The sequence below is a fragment of the Sciurus vulgaris genome, assembly GCF_902686455.1.
Source record: "Sciurus vulgaris genome assembly, chromosome: 3".
NCBI classification, from domain to species: domain Eukaryota; kingdom Metazoa; phylum Chordata; class Mammalia; order Rodentia; family Sciuridae; genus Sciurus; species Sciurus vulgaris.
The window spans coordinates 89,549,834-89,562,438 of record NC_136463.1 but is presented as its reverse complement, the minus strand read 5'-3'; the positions used below and the strand labels follow the sequence as shown (position 1 = coordinate 89,562,438).

The 12,605-nt window shown below is 42.0% G+C and overlaps 1 protein-coding gene across 7 annotated transcripts in view; it reads right to left on the bottom strand.

Annotated features, from left to right (window-relative positions):
* The window catches only part of MGAT5 (alpha-1,6-mannosylglycoprotein 6-beta-N-acetylglucosaminyltransferase), a 328,573-nt gene that overhangs the window by 297,597 nt on the left and 18,371 nt on the right, over window positions 1–12,605 (bottom strand). Inside the window, exon 2 of one of the 7 annotated variants that reach the window (XM_079135630.1) lies at window positions 4,168–4,254. The exons of the other annotated variants lie outside the window; for them this stretch is intronic. The gene's annotated coding sequence lies outside the window, so the exon portion shown is untranslated. The remainder of the gene's footprint in view (window positions 1–4,167; window positions 4,255–12,605) is intronic. 7 annotated transcript variants of the gene reach the window in all.

The following is a 12,605-nucleotide window of genomic DNA, read 5'->3' as shown; positions in this document are numbered from 1 at the left end:
TTCTCCTTTTTTACCACAGTATTAAGTTAAAAACCTCTTGTTAAGTAAGGTGCTGGGTCTCCGCCCCCTTCCATAGGATAATGAGCCTTAAAGAAAGAGAGCTACAGCTCTGCCCTTGCCCTTGCCCTACTCAAAGGGGTCATGAAGCTTCTAAGGGTGTAAGGGAAGGTGATGGGAAGATGGAATGGGATGGGATGGGCAGAGCAAACCTAGCCTCTCTGGACCTTGACCCCCATAGCCACAGGGCCTTCTCTTCCCCAGAGCCATAAGCAACAGTTAATGCACCACTCGGCAAAGGCTCCAAGAAATACAGCCGTCTGCTATAAGCAAATAGTCCTCCAGTGGCCTGTAAGATGCTGAGTGAGTGGCTTAATCACCCAGCAGGGTCTAGCAGGCAATACAGAAAACTCCTCTGAGACAGGAAGCCAGTAAATGGAAAGCATTATCATTCATAACAGGATTAATAACAACACAGGCTAGAAACAAACACACCACTGGATTACTTCTCCAATGACCTCTTCAGGGAGGCCACCCGGTTCAATGGAGGGTTTTATTTCTTTGTTTTTAAACAAGACAGCATCTCCCACCACATGTCATCAAGAACCCTCCCACAGAAATAATTTCTTGTGCACCAGCCTGTCTTGCTGGTGACAGGCTGCCTAAAGCACAGAGGTCAAAACAGTTAGTTGAGAAGATGATCCAGAGGAATTTTATAGCACTGATTTAAGAGGGGGAGAAAAAGAAAAGAAAAAGACCAAAGGTCTCCGGATCAAGCCTCAGCATCTTAAAAAAAAGTTTAAGGGGATCAATATTCCCATGTTGCAGTGCTTCTAAGCTGTGTCTCTTGAATCACTTGGGGGATTGGTTAAAAGTGAGGACTTCAAGCCTGGAGGGTGAGTGCCCAGAGATCTACCTTTTTAACAAGCTTCTTTGGTCCTCTTTTGGTCATCTGAGGTTGACAAAGTGCTGCCCTATTTTATGAGTGCACTACTGATATACTGCTCAAGTCAGAGAATTATTCAGACATTTAAAACAAAGAAGATAGACTCAATCATATCTGTGTGTATCTTGGAAAAAAGCACATTTCACCCTCTTTATCAGTTAAGTCTCAAATTTTTCAACAAGCAGCTCATTATTTTTAAAATATTAAAAAGACATTAATTTTATATTTACCTCCTGATATGGTTTGGATCTTAAATGTCACCTCAAAGCCACAGCTAAAGGTTTGGTTCCCCAGCCAGAGGCACAATTGGGAGCTGGTAGAATCTTTAGGATGTGGAGACTTATAGAAGGAAGTTAGTTCACTGGAGGTATGCCCTTGAAAGTGACATTGGGACTCCTGTCTCTTCCTTTCTTTACTTTCTGCTGCCAAGAGGTAAGTAGCTTTGCTTCACTGCATGGTCCTTGCCTGGCCGCAGGCCCAAAAGCAATGAAGTCTACTGACCATGAACTGAAACCTCTGAAACCATGAGCCAAGAAAAACCTTTCCTCCTTTTTAGTTAATTTTCTCAGATATTTTGTCACAGCAACAAAAAGCTAACTGATATACTTCCTTTCTTTTCCTTTGGTGACATCTATAATGACTAACAGTGACCTAAAAGGATCAACATTTGGTGACAGTGTCACTTGAGGAGTGAGGCAGACACTCTGCTCAACAACAGGTCCCCGAAAGGTATAACCTTTCATACCTGACTGGCTTTGTAACTATGCAAAATGCAGACATATCCCGACCTTGAATCTTCCCAAACCTGGGTCTGAGAAAGTGGAGTCAACAGGAAACAAAGTTCACAAGTGTGATGCCCCTTATCCAAAATGCTAGGGACTAGAATTATCTAAGACTTTGGATTTTTCTAGATTTCATATCTTTAGGATAAAGACCATATCTAAACAAAATTCATTTAGGCTTCATATATACCTCCTACACATATCCTGAAGGTAATTTTAAACAATATTTTTAGCATGCCTGCATTCTGACTGTGACCTGTCCTATGAGATCAGGTATGTAGTTTTCCAGTGATGGCATCATGTTGACACTCAAAAAGTTTCAGATTTTGGAGTATTTTTCATTTTGAATTTTCAGACCAGAGATACTCAACCTATATCTAGAACATGAAGAGATGAGGTATAGATTTGGCAAAAGTCCATCTCAAACTGCTTCAGATTCAGACTTCTGAGATTTTCTCCCACTGGAGTTACAGAACTGCTCAGAGATACATAAAACCATGGAACTGAAAGCAGAAAATGTCTGTCAAATAAATTTGAAGGTATATCCCATTACCAGGTCATACCACCTCAAGTGTCCTATGGCTCTCTATGTGTGTAATTCCTATAGCTATATTGTGTATATTGTGAAAAGCATGATTACATTGTATTATGTTTCTTTGTGTTGAGAAATACTCAATTCTTAATGTAACCATTGAAAATTCTCTATGGTATTGCTAATCCTGGATTATGCATTTTCTCACTCTGAAACGCACTCAAAGACTCAAATTATAGGAATGACCCACTTGTCCCTCGAGCTCTCAAAAGCCCAACCTGTAGAGCAGCCAATGAAGAGAATCCAGCATCAGTGTAGTCTACGATCTAGCTTCTGGGTGAAGGGTGGGGAAACCAGATGACCATCCACATGGAGAACTTCTCTACAGGGAACCCGGAGAGTCAGAGCTTGGCAAAACTCATATCAGGATGTGGAGGTTTTGCTTTTTGGTATCTGATAAAAATTCCTCCTTATTTACCTCAAGTCTTGCTCATGCTTCTTTAAGATTGAGTGAACAGTGACCATCCAAATCCTAGGAGACAAGATAGAGGAAATGCAAGCCATCCAACTCAGCCCTTGCCAGGCACCTCTCACAGTCCTGACAGTTGACGGTCTCTCTGCCAACTACCTGGTTATTCTGTTTAGTCTCCAACACCTGGGCTCCCCTGCCTGCTAGCTTCCCATTAGTTCAGCCAACCAGAGACCCAGTGGGGAACTGGAGGAAGGAAGAACAAGGTCAAGGCATTTCTTGCCAGGTCTTTCTTTTTCCTTCGGAGTCACATCTCTGGGCACCATGCTTACCTGACTCCTGCAGGGCAGCGCCTCCTTCCTGGTTCTGGATCTCACTAGGCTTTAGCTATTGGACTTCCTTCCTTTGCCCCTTGGCCTTGGAGCTGCTATAAGTTTCCCACAGTGGTGAGTTAGGGTGTGTTGGCCAATTCCTCATTGGGCCAGCACCCCTGTAAACTAGGTTTTTCATTAGTCACCATTCAAACTGTCAGGGTGAATTCTGCTTCTGACTGAAAGCTCTGACATTGAATCTCATTTTTATCATTATTGCTTTTGCAAGTAAGATTAAATGCACAAATGTGGATCTATAAGCAAGGGGGGCATTTCTAAGTTTATTAACTGTATAAGTACTGGGCTCAGAAGAGTCAAAAGGCTAAAATCCATGAGGACTTCAACTCAAATTTAAATTCAGGGAGATGAGGATAGCAATTCCAAGGCATGGATTTAGGACCTCTAAACTCTGCTTATAGTACGTGCACAGAGGAACACATCATTTCTCTTTCTTTGCTTTCCCTTACTTCCTACCACCTGGTTACTAATAGGAAGGGAAAAAAGAAAAACAACAATAACAACAAAAAAATCTCTGAGGGGCCCATGGGATATTTCAAGATCCTTTAGGGAATACAATCATCAAGGAGGATAAAGATAATAACTACCTGTGGTTGACCTTGGATACACTGCACAACCACCCCAAGGAAGCATTCCTTAACTCTACCTGACAGATCAGCACACAAATTCAAAGAAGTTTACTTGGAAGACCAATTGCTAGAGTCCCACACCCCAGACTGATCTGACTCCAAGGTTCTTCTGACTCCTCCATGGCGCCTTTCCTTTAAAGAGAGAAATAAGGATCCATGTTTTGCAAGTTACTTCTGAACTGAGCCTAGAGGAATTAGGATCCCCAGTATTAGACAAATCAAAAACATCAAAGAGAATTTTAATTTTAAGGGTCAACTTGATCATAAATCATTCATGAAAGCTCTCTAGGCTATAAATAAAAAAATATATATGCAGGTGCCCGCATGGTACAACCTGCACAGGATAATCCCATCATGGGTAGACGTATGCATGTATATGCCCATAAGGAACGTGTATGCACAAAACCTGTCAGCAAGAGTTACCTCTAGAAAGATGGCAGAGCTGTCCTTTTCTCTCTGAATATTCTATTGTGAGCATGAAACTTAATTTCTTATCTGAAGAATCAGAAACTAGAAAGAGACAACAGTAGGCCGATTTATCTGAGAATTTAAACCAAGGGTTCTCAACCGCAGCTGCACACAGAGAGTACCCAGGACCACCCCAGAGAATTACATTTACAATTACACCCCTTGTAAGGGCATTTCCATCAAAGAGGGACTGCATATACAAGTGATCTCCTAAGATCATAATGGAGCTGGAAAGTAAGTATAGTAGAACACATCACTTGGTACTGGTATAAACAAGCATCATCCTGCCAGTGATATAAAAGTATAGCAATACAACTATGAAAGTATGTAGTGCATCATCATGATAAATGACTTACTGTTACACTATACCTTGTATCATTATTTTAGTGTACTCCTAATTATATATATATTTAAAGAAAGCTGCTGGAAAAGAATATGACATGTTTTGCTGGTAGCAACCTCATCCATCTCTTGTTTACAAGTGTCTCTGGATCATAACAAGAGGCCCCATGAAGTGCTTGACCTACACCAACTAGGTTTATGTTTTTGTTTTGCTTTGTGCAGTCTGAGGATGGAATGCAGGGCCTTATGCATGCGAGGCAAATGCTCTACCACTGAGCCACATCCCCAGCCCCCTCAGGTTTGTGGAAGCACACTCTATCATGTTCACACAACAATACAATCTCTTAATGGCTGGCACACTTCTCAGAACACATCCCTGTGTTTAAGTGACTGATGACTGTAATTGGTCTTGGTGTGATCTGGATACTGGAATTTCTGAAACTCTCTCAGATGATCCTAGAGGGCAGATATGATTGAGAACCAAGACAATATTAGAATAAAATTTGGATCACAGGTGACAGAGTAGGGTCTTAACCTTTTGTATTCCCTGAACCCCACTGGCAATCTGGTGAGGCCCGTGGATATTTCCTGCAAATAATGCAAGAATGAATAAAACAAAATGCATAAAATAAAACACAAAATATTACAAGGGAAATAAATTAGACTTGTTATCATAATACTTAAAGTCATGATATGAATACACCAAGTTGCAAGATTCAAAAATGGATCAGATTTGCAGCATCATTTTGAAATAGTGATGACTGAAAAAGATACTAGAAATCTCTGCAACAATGGTAATGTGATATGGATTCACTGATGACAAGGGTAAAGGTACTTCTAATACCGCTAGCTGTCTCTCTCTATCAGTGTGTACTACATCCTCAGATTCAACCAAGCATAAATTGAAAATATTCCCCTCAGGATATTGTACTGACTTTTTTCTTATCATTATTCCCCAAACAATACTATATAACAATTATTTGCATTGTGCTTATATGTCATCTAGAGATGATTTAAAGTACATAGGAGGATACATCTAGGTTATATACAAATGCTATGCTATTTTGTATAAGGGACTTGAGTGGTTGCAGATTTTGGCATCTACAGGGTTCCTGGAACCAATTCCCCTCAGATCCCAAGGTACAACTCTTCTACTTTAGTTTTGCCTGTACCCATTACTGAATAAAAGGCCCAATTTTAATTAGTTTAGTTCACATCTTTCAGGTATAGAAGAGAAGAGGCGAAAACAGAGTTATAGGACTTATTCATCCCTGCATTGATTCAACCATCAGGTGCAAGACCTTCAATAGAAGGGAAGGAAAAAACCTAATAACTTCATCTTCATCATGTGCTAATTTCCAGTAGACTACCCCCCTTTTTTCTTAAATAACTCTGTAAAATTTTTTCAAGACATGAAAAATGTACAATTCCTGAAAATTAACTACACTGTATGTTTTAATTACAGTAAGATTTTTCAAGGGCCATGTCAAGTGAAAAGATTCCTGTTTCTTCCACTAAAAAGACTCAACTGCTTTATCTGCCTGGAGACATCCATCACACAAATGCCGATATCTTAGGATTTAAAAGGGGGATTTTTGAAACTTTCTAAGTGTTTAATCAATAGGCTCCTTTTCATATATTGCTATGCTGCCTGAACAGATCCTGAATGCTTTACCACCCCCACTTAATCTGAATTTAAAATAGCATGTACCATGTACTGAACGGCAATTATACTTTGGGTACAGCACTGGGCTCTTTTCTCAAATGATTCTAATGCTCACATTCATCATCCCATCTTACTAATGAAGAAATAAAATGATTAAGAATTTCAAAACAGTTGACATTACAAAATCATTTTCTTAGGAAAACAGAGTGTGTGTGGAAAGAGAAAGAGAACCCAGCGACATGAACATTTGTGTTGAAATTCCAGCTATAAATTGAAAGGTATTTATTTTTAAGTAAATAATAATATATTTCCCTGGAGTGGGGAGGAGCCACTGCATTCACTTATCTAGAAACAGTCAGAATTAAGTGACTCAAAAGTCTATCTTTCTTCATAGCCAAACTTTCCTAGTGACTGCAGAATGACTTCTCAAATTTCTTTCACTCATGATTAAGACAACATTCTAATAAAATGCAAGAGAGAATGGCATTGTCAGACCCAAAAGGCAGATATATGGCAGTCAAAACAGCAGTCACCACTCCACAGAGGCCAAAGAAGTTCAGCGGTATCCAACAAACCAGGAGGCACTGGCCCTCATAGTGTCTCTGACAAGTTAGGAAGGTTCCCAATGTTGCATGTCCATCAGAAACAACAGGAAAGTTCTTACTCATAACTACTAAGAGACTTTTGAAATGACCCTATTCAAACATGTTCATTCTAAAAACTCTCAGAAGTCACTCCCTTTGTCATGATAAAAGAAACAGGGCAGGATGGAGGGAAGTGGCGTTAGTTTTACTTTCTGCCCACTATGAAATCAGTTCCTTATTTAATCATGTAATGGAGTGGGGGAGACTCATCAATAATGATTGTTTCAACATTAACCAAAACCATAATATAACTAAGATTGCCCCAAACCCTCCTCAAAGCAGGATAAAGAGTTGGGAAAGGAACCCGGGGAAAAAAGATCACATGAAAAAGACCAGACCCATCAAGAACATGGACACCATGAAAACAGTCCCCTCAGAAAGTCACAGCACCTACCTTATATTCTCAAACCACCTTAACCACCTTAATGTACAAGGGGCTGGAGCATAAATGGAAATACAGGCATGGAGTGTCATGAAGGAGAAAGAACTGGCATTATTAGGTCCTAGTAAGTTTAAGGGACTTTAACCAGCAGAACTCCTTTATTTTTCCCACAACCTTATCAGATCAATAATCATCTCTCCAATTTATAAATGAAACTGAATGTCAGAGCAGTTAAGCAACTCTCCCAGAAGCACCCGGCCAGTAACAGCATTCAGAATTGAAAAGGGCTCTCTTGGCTCAGGGACAGGCTCCTTTTCCGGCCCCTAACTCCCTTCAGACCTTGTTAGTTACTTTCAGGTCAAATTTCGAGACTCAGGAAAATTCTATCTCAAATTCTTAAGGGTGGGAGGGGTGAGGGAGAACTTTCCTAGAAGGGTAGGGGGAAATATCAATCCATATTCAAGAAGTGAGAAGGGGTGGGGGAAGCAAACTGCTTGATTTAAAAACAATAAGGGAGGTTGGAGTAGATTCCAGATATTATGCATCAATTTCTGAACAGGAGTATTCGGCAAATCATCTGTGAATGTTGAAAACCATGGTCCAACACAGAATGGTTGGGAAAGAGCTAAGCATGCCAGGGTAAACCCAAGTCCTTTCTGGAAGGGACGCTTAACCTGGTCAACCAATAGGTGGTGCAGACTCGTGGCTTCTGTTTCAACAAGCCATTGACCTGGTCTCCCATGTGAAATCACTCTCAAGGGCCCAAGGATATCAAAAGCCCTCCCACCCTCCCAAACCAGTAGCCTTCAAAACCATTTTGATCATATACCCCATCAGCCCAAAATAAGCATTACCCTAATATATTTTAATTTAATTTTAAAATAAAAAACATGTATTACTATTAGAGTAAAATTTAAGACTTTACTTTTTAGGGGGAAAAAAATCCAAGTTTTCTTCTCACCCAAGCACTAAATTTTGGAACTCACTGTCCTGGACATGCAACAATGCAGTTACTTAGGCACAGTGACTTCTATTTTCCCTCCACCTGAGCGGCCTAGACTGCCAATGCTGGTGGCCTGCTCTTCACCTGTGAGGGTCAGGAATCACTCCTTTCCATTTTATCATCGTCCATGCCTCTCCCCTCCAGATTCTCTCAGCTCCCTGGACCATTTACTATTGGTGGCTTCTCCTCCTCCACATCCTTGTCTTACCACTCTGGTCACCCCACCAAAATCCCCACTTTTAGCAATAAATTGTGGCTTTGCTTCACAGTCTACCTTCCCTTCTGCACTCAGGCAGTTCAATAGTATCAGAAAAATAAAATAAAATGAAAATATATGAATGAATATAGAGTAACCACATAAACAATGTGACCAGGTTATGAGGCCTGGTCTTCCCTAGGTGTTTAAGCATAATAATTTGGAGCTTTTCTTGTCCTCAGTCAGTTACATTTCCTTTTCTCCTCAGCCAACGTTTGGAACCAGCACCATCTTGGTCCCACCTGCTAATGGATCTTTCTCACTGCTACTCTATCCCTATTCTCTCCTGCATTCCAACCTTCTCTGAGCATGTATTGTACATTCAGCATAGCAGATAGGACAAAATCTCACACTGCTTCCTCTCCAGTAAGCCAGAAAATACCAGGGGCTAGGCAATAGTGAAAATACAGCTCTTTACACAATAGGGAGCAAGGAGGGGCAGAGGTAGGACCCACTTCAGTCCCTGCTCACCTCTGCTTCCTCCAATTTTTTTTCTAAATTGCAGTGAAATTCAAATAACATAATTACAAGTGTCCAATGGGGTGGGGTCAGGGTACAACCCAATGGTAGAGCATGTGCCTAGTATGCATACAGCTCTTGATTCCATCCTCAAAAAAAAAAAAAAAAAAAAGGTGTACAATTCAGTAGCATGTATGTTCACCTTGTTGAACAACCATCCCCTCTATTTAGTTCCAAAACATTTCTATCACTCTAAACAGAAACCCTGAACCTAATAGGCAGTCTTCCTCCCCAGGCCCAGGAATGACACTCATCTGCTTCCTGTCTGTGGAGTTACCTTTCCTGAGCATTTTATATCAGTGAAGTCAGCAATGCCCTCTCCAATTCTGAAACAGCTCTGCCCTTCCTACTTTGTTCCTCTAGTCTCTCTCTCTCTTCAATGCTTTTAGTCCATGTGTCACATCTGTCTGGAAATACCCAGCCCCCTCCTGCCTATTGCCTTTAAAATCTCCCTCTGAACTGGTCTTGCCTATGAGTAATTCTCTGATCACTTAAAAAACAAACCCATACTTCCTCTGACCCTTCTTCCTCTTATCAGTGCAGGTCCAACACCTTCCTTCCCTTCTCAGCCTCTGATTCATTCAATAGAATTTGTGAAGGTCCTCAAAGATTTCCAGATGGATAAAAGCAATAAAAACTTGAAGGCCTGTGCGTTAGTCAGCTTTTCATCATTGTGACCAAAATACCTGACCAGAGAGAGATTCAGAAGTTCATTTAGAGCTCCTCGTTTCAGAGATTCAGTGCCTGGTCAGCCAAATCCATTCATTGCTCTGGGCCCAAAGTGAGATAGAACATCATGGCATGGTAGAAAAAGCTCCTTCTTACATAACAGCCGGGGCGCAGAGAGTGTGAGGAGCCAGGGACAAAATATAACCCCCAAGTTATACCCTTAATGACCCATTGCCTCCAGCCATGCCCCACCAAATTATTCACCTATCAAATGAATCAATCCACTGCCTAGATTACAGCTCCTCATAATATAATCATTCACCTCTCTACAGTCCTGCATTAACACAAAAGTTTTGGGGGAACACCTCATATTCAAACAATAACCCCATATCTTCCCAGTGCCTCTGGTCAAATGATGTATGTGACCTTGGTTAATTGGTAACTTAGCCTCTCTGTGCCTTCTCAGTTTCCATATTTGTAAAATGGGAATCAGAACACCACTTACCTCAAAGGGTCTTAATGAAGAGCAAATGAGAATTCTAAGTACCTGAAGTGCTCAAAATGTGCGAGGCATACAGTGAGGATACAAAAAGGTTATCACCACGATCACGATTACGATTACCTGTCCCATAAAACCCACAGCCCTGCTTGCTCGGGAATGGCTGCTTTGGCCATGCCTCCAGAACTTCTTTTCAACTCAGCCTGTAAGTGCAGCAATTTTTCAAAGGACTAGCTCTTCCAGGGTAACACTTTTTCAAGGTGATATCATCTACTCTCCTGGCTTTCACTGCTACCTGACGTTGACAAGGCCTAAACCCATGTGTATTCTGGTCTTTACCTCCCTGGGCTCAGTCCTGCACCTACATGGGAAACCTATGCACACATTAGCACCCTAAGGGTGCCTTGAACAAAGTGTGCCCTGAATTAAGAGTCATCCTGCCCTTGCTCTTCTCACCACCTCCCTGCCTGCCACCCCTGCCCCTCCCGACTTGAGTTTTCCATGACCTCTCACCAAGACATCAGCCTGCCCTCTGCTCCATCTTATTCACTGCCCTCTTTTTCATATGGTAGCCAGATTACCCATCAGAAATCCAAATCTGCCCAAGCCACACTCCTCCTTAAACTCTTGCAGGTGTCTGCCATCCACTGTTGATTTGGATCAAGCCCAAATGCCTTCCTAGGGAAAGCTGTCCCTAACATGTCCCATCTACAAGGTGCTCTGGGAATGCTGACCACCCAAAGCAGTGCTAGAGTCAGTCCACACAACTCCCTCTGTGGGCAATGCCTTTCTGCTGAAACTGCCAAATTCTGCACACATCTCACAGCTCAGTTGAAGCCTTCCCTGATGCCCTGGATCGGACTGAGCACCCTTTTTGCATGAAACTCACGGACACTGGCATTTAATGGGTGTGTGTTCCTGTTTAGACTGAAAGCTCTTTGAAGACCCTGTTTATCTTCTCCATCCATCCATTCACTCGTCCATCCACCCATTCACCCATCCATTCATCCATCTATCCATCCATCTATTCAATAAAAACATCCTGAGGGTTTTGTTGAACTCGACTCTCAGAATAAAATAGCTAACAAGACAGACATGCTCACAGTCCTCAGCTAATAGTCCAGCAGCGTAGGCAGAAAGAAACATGTGACCACCACATGCTTCCCCTAGCAACTGCACAGGTGCCCTGAGTTGAAGTCCTGGCTTCATCACTTGTTAGCTATGAAACCTGGGGTAAATTAGTTCACCTCTATGCCTCAGTTTCCTCACCTGTAAAATTAGAACTGCAGGGCCTATCTATGACTTTGGGTTTTTGGTAAGATTGAGAGCTAACAGATGTAAACTGACAGAAAGGATCCATAAAACTGTCTGGTACATCATTCCTACTGTCTAAGAGTTAGTTATTCTTCCATAATGGGAGCAATGGGAAGCATTTACGGTGGGTCCCACCCTGGATGTGGAGTCAGGAGCTGTAGTCACCTTTGTGCCAGTGCCTGAGGTACAAGCCCTTGGTAAATGTTTATGGAGTCAGCCATGCTGGAGAGCCCTTCAAGAAAAGTTCATTGGCTTGGCACCAAAGACTTTCATAGCTTAAAGTCACACTGGATAACATCTGACCCAACCCATCCACTTTGGCAAAAGAGACAGAGGCTTACCAGCTAGTTAGTCACAGGGATCGTCCCCCAGGTCTCTTGACTTCCCGGTGGGTGTCTTGTGGCCTAATCCAAGCAGCCTCCTGTCACCCTCAGCAGCCAGCTGTTCTGCACCTGCAGTCTCCCCTTTTCATGGCTGTGGCTCACCACCCAGGCCATTTCTTTTCTCCCCTTCTTTCCCTTTCTCACGCCTCTCCTCCAGTTCAGCTTTGTTTTTCTTCCTATTTTGTGGCTGTGGGTTCTCATTTTTCCAGAGAAATGCCTACCCCTTCACAAAGTGAAGCATACATGCATATGCTCAAACAAAGCATGGGGGCAGATGCAATCCCTGAGTCGCCCAGTCTTCCTTCAGTTACCCCTGTTCACTCCTGAGGGGAAGGGCTTTTTTTTTTTTTTTTTTTTTTTTTTTTTCATCACCAGAAAGTTGCATTTTGCTACTCTGGGATTCAGACATTTTAGATACTCCAAAATTCAAAAGGCAGATCCCACATTAATCTAGGTACACAATGAAGGGCAAGTAACAGCTCTTAGTTCAAAGCTGGATCCCAAAGGTCCAACCAAGTACGTAACTCTCACACATCTACCTATTTGCTCTAGCTTTCCAGCAGTGGCCTCTAAATGGCCTGTCACTTTGGCACTGCAGACTGATGACAAGTGGCATTCCAACAGGACTTTTATTTTTACAGGCTGTGGCATTTACAGAATTGCTCTGGTCTGAAACTTCTGCTTGGACACTTCCATAGACTGAGAAGGCAATCAGT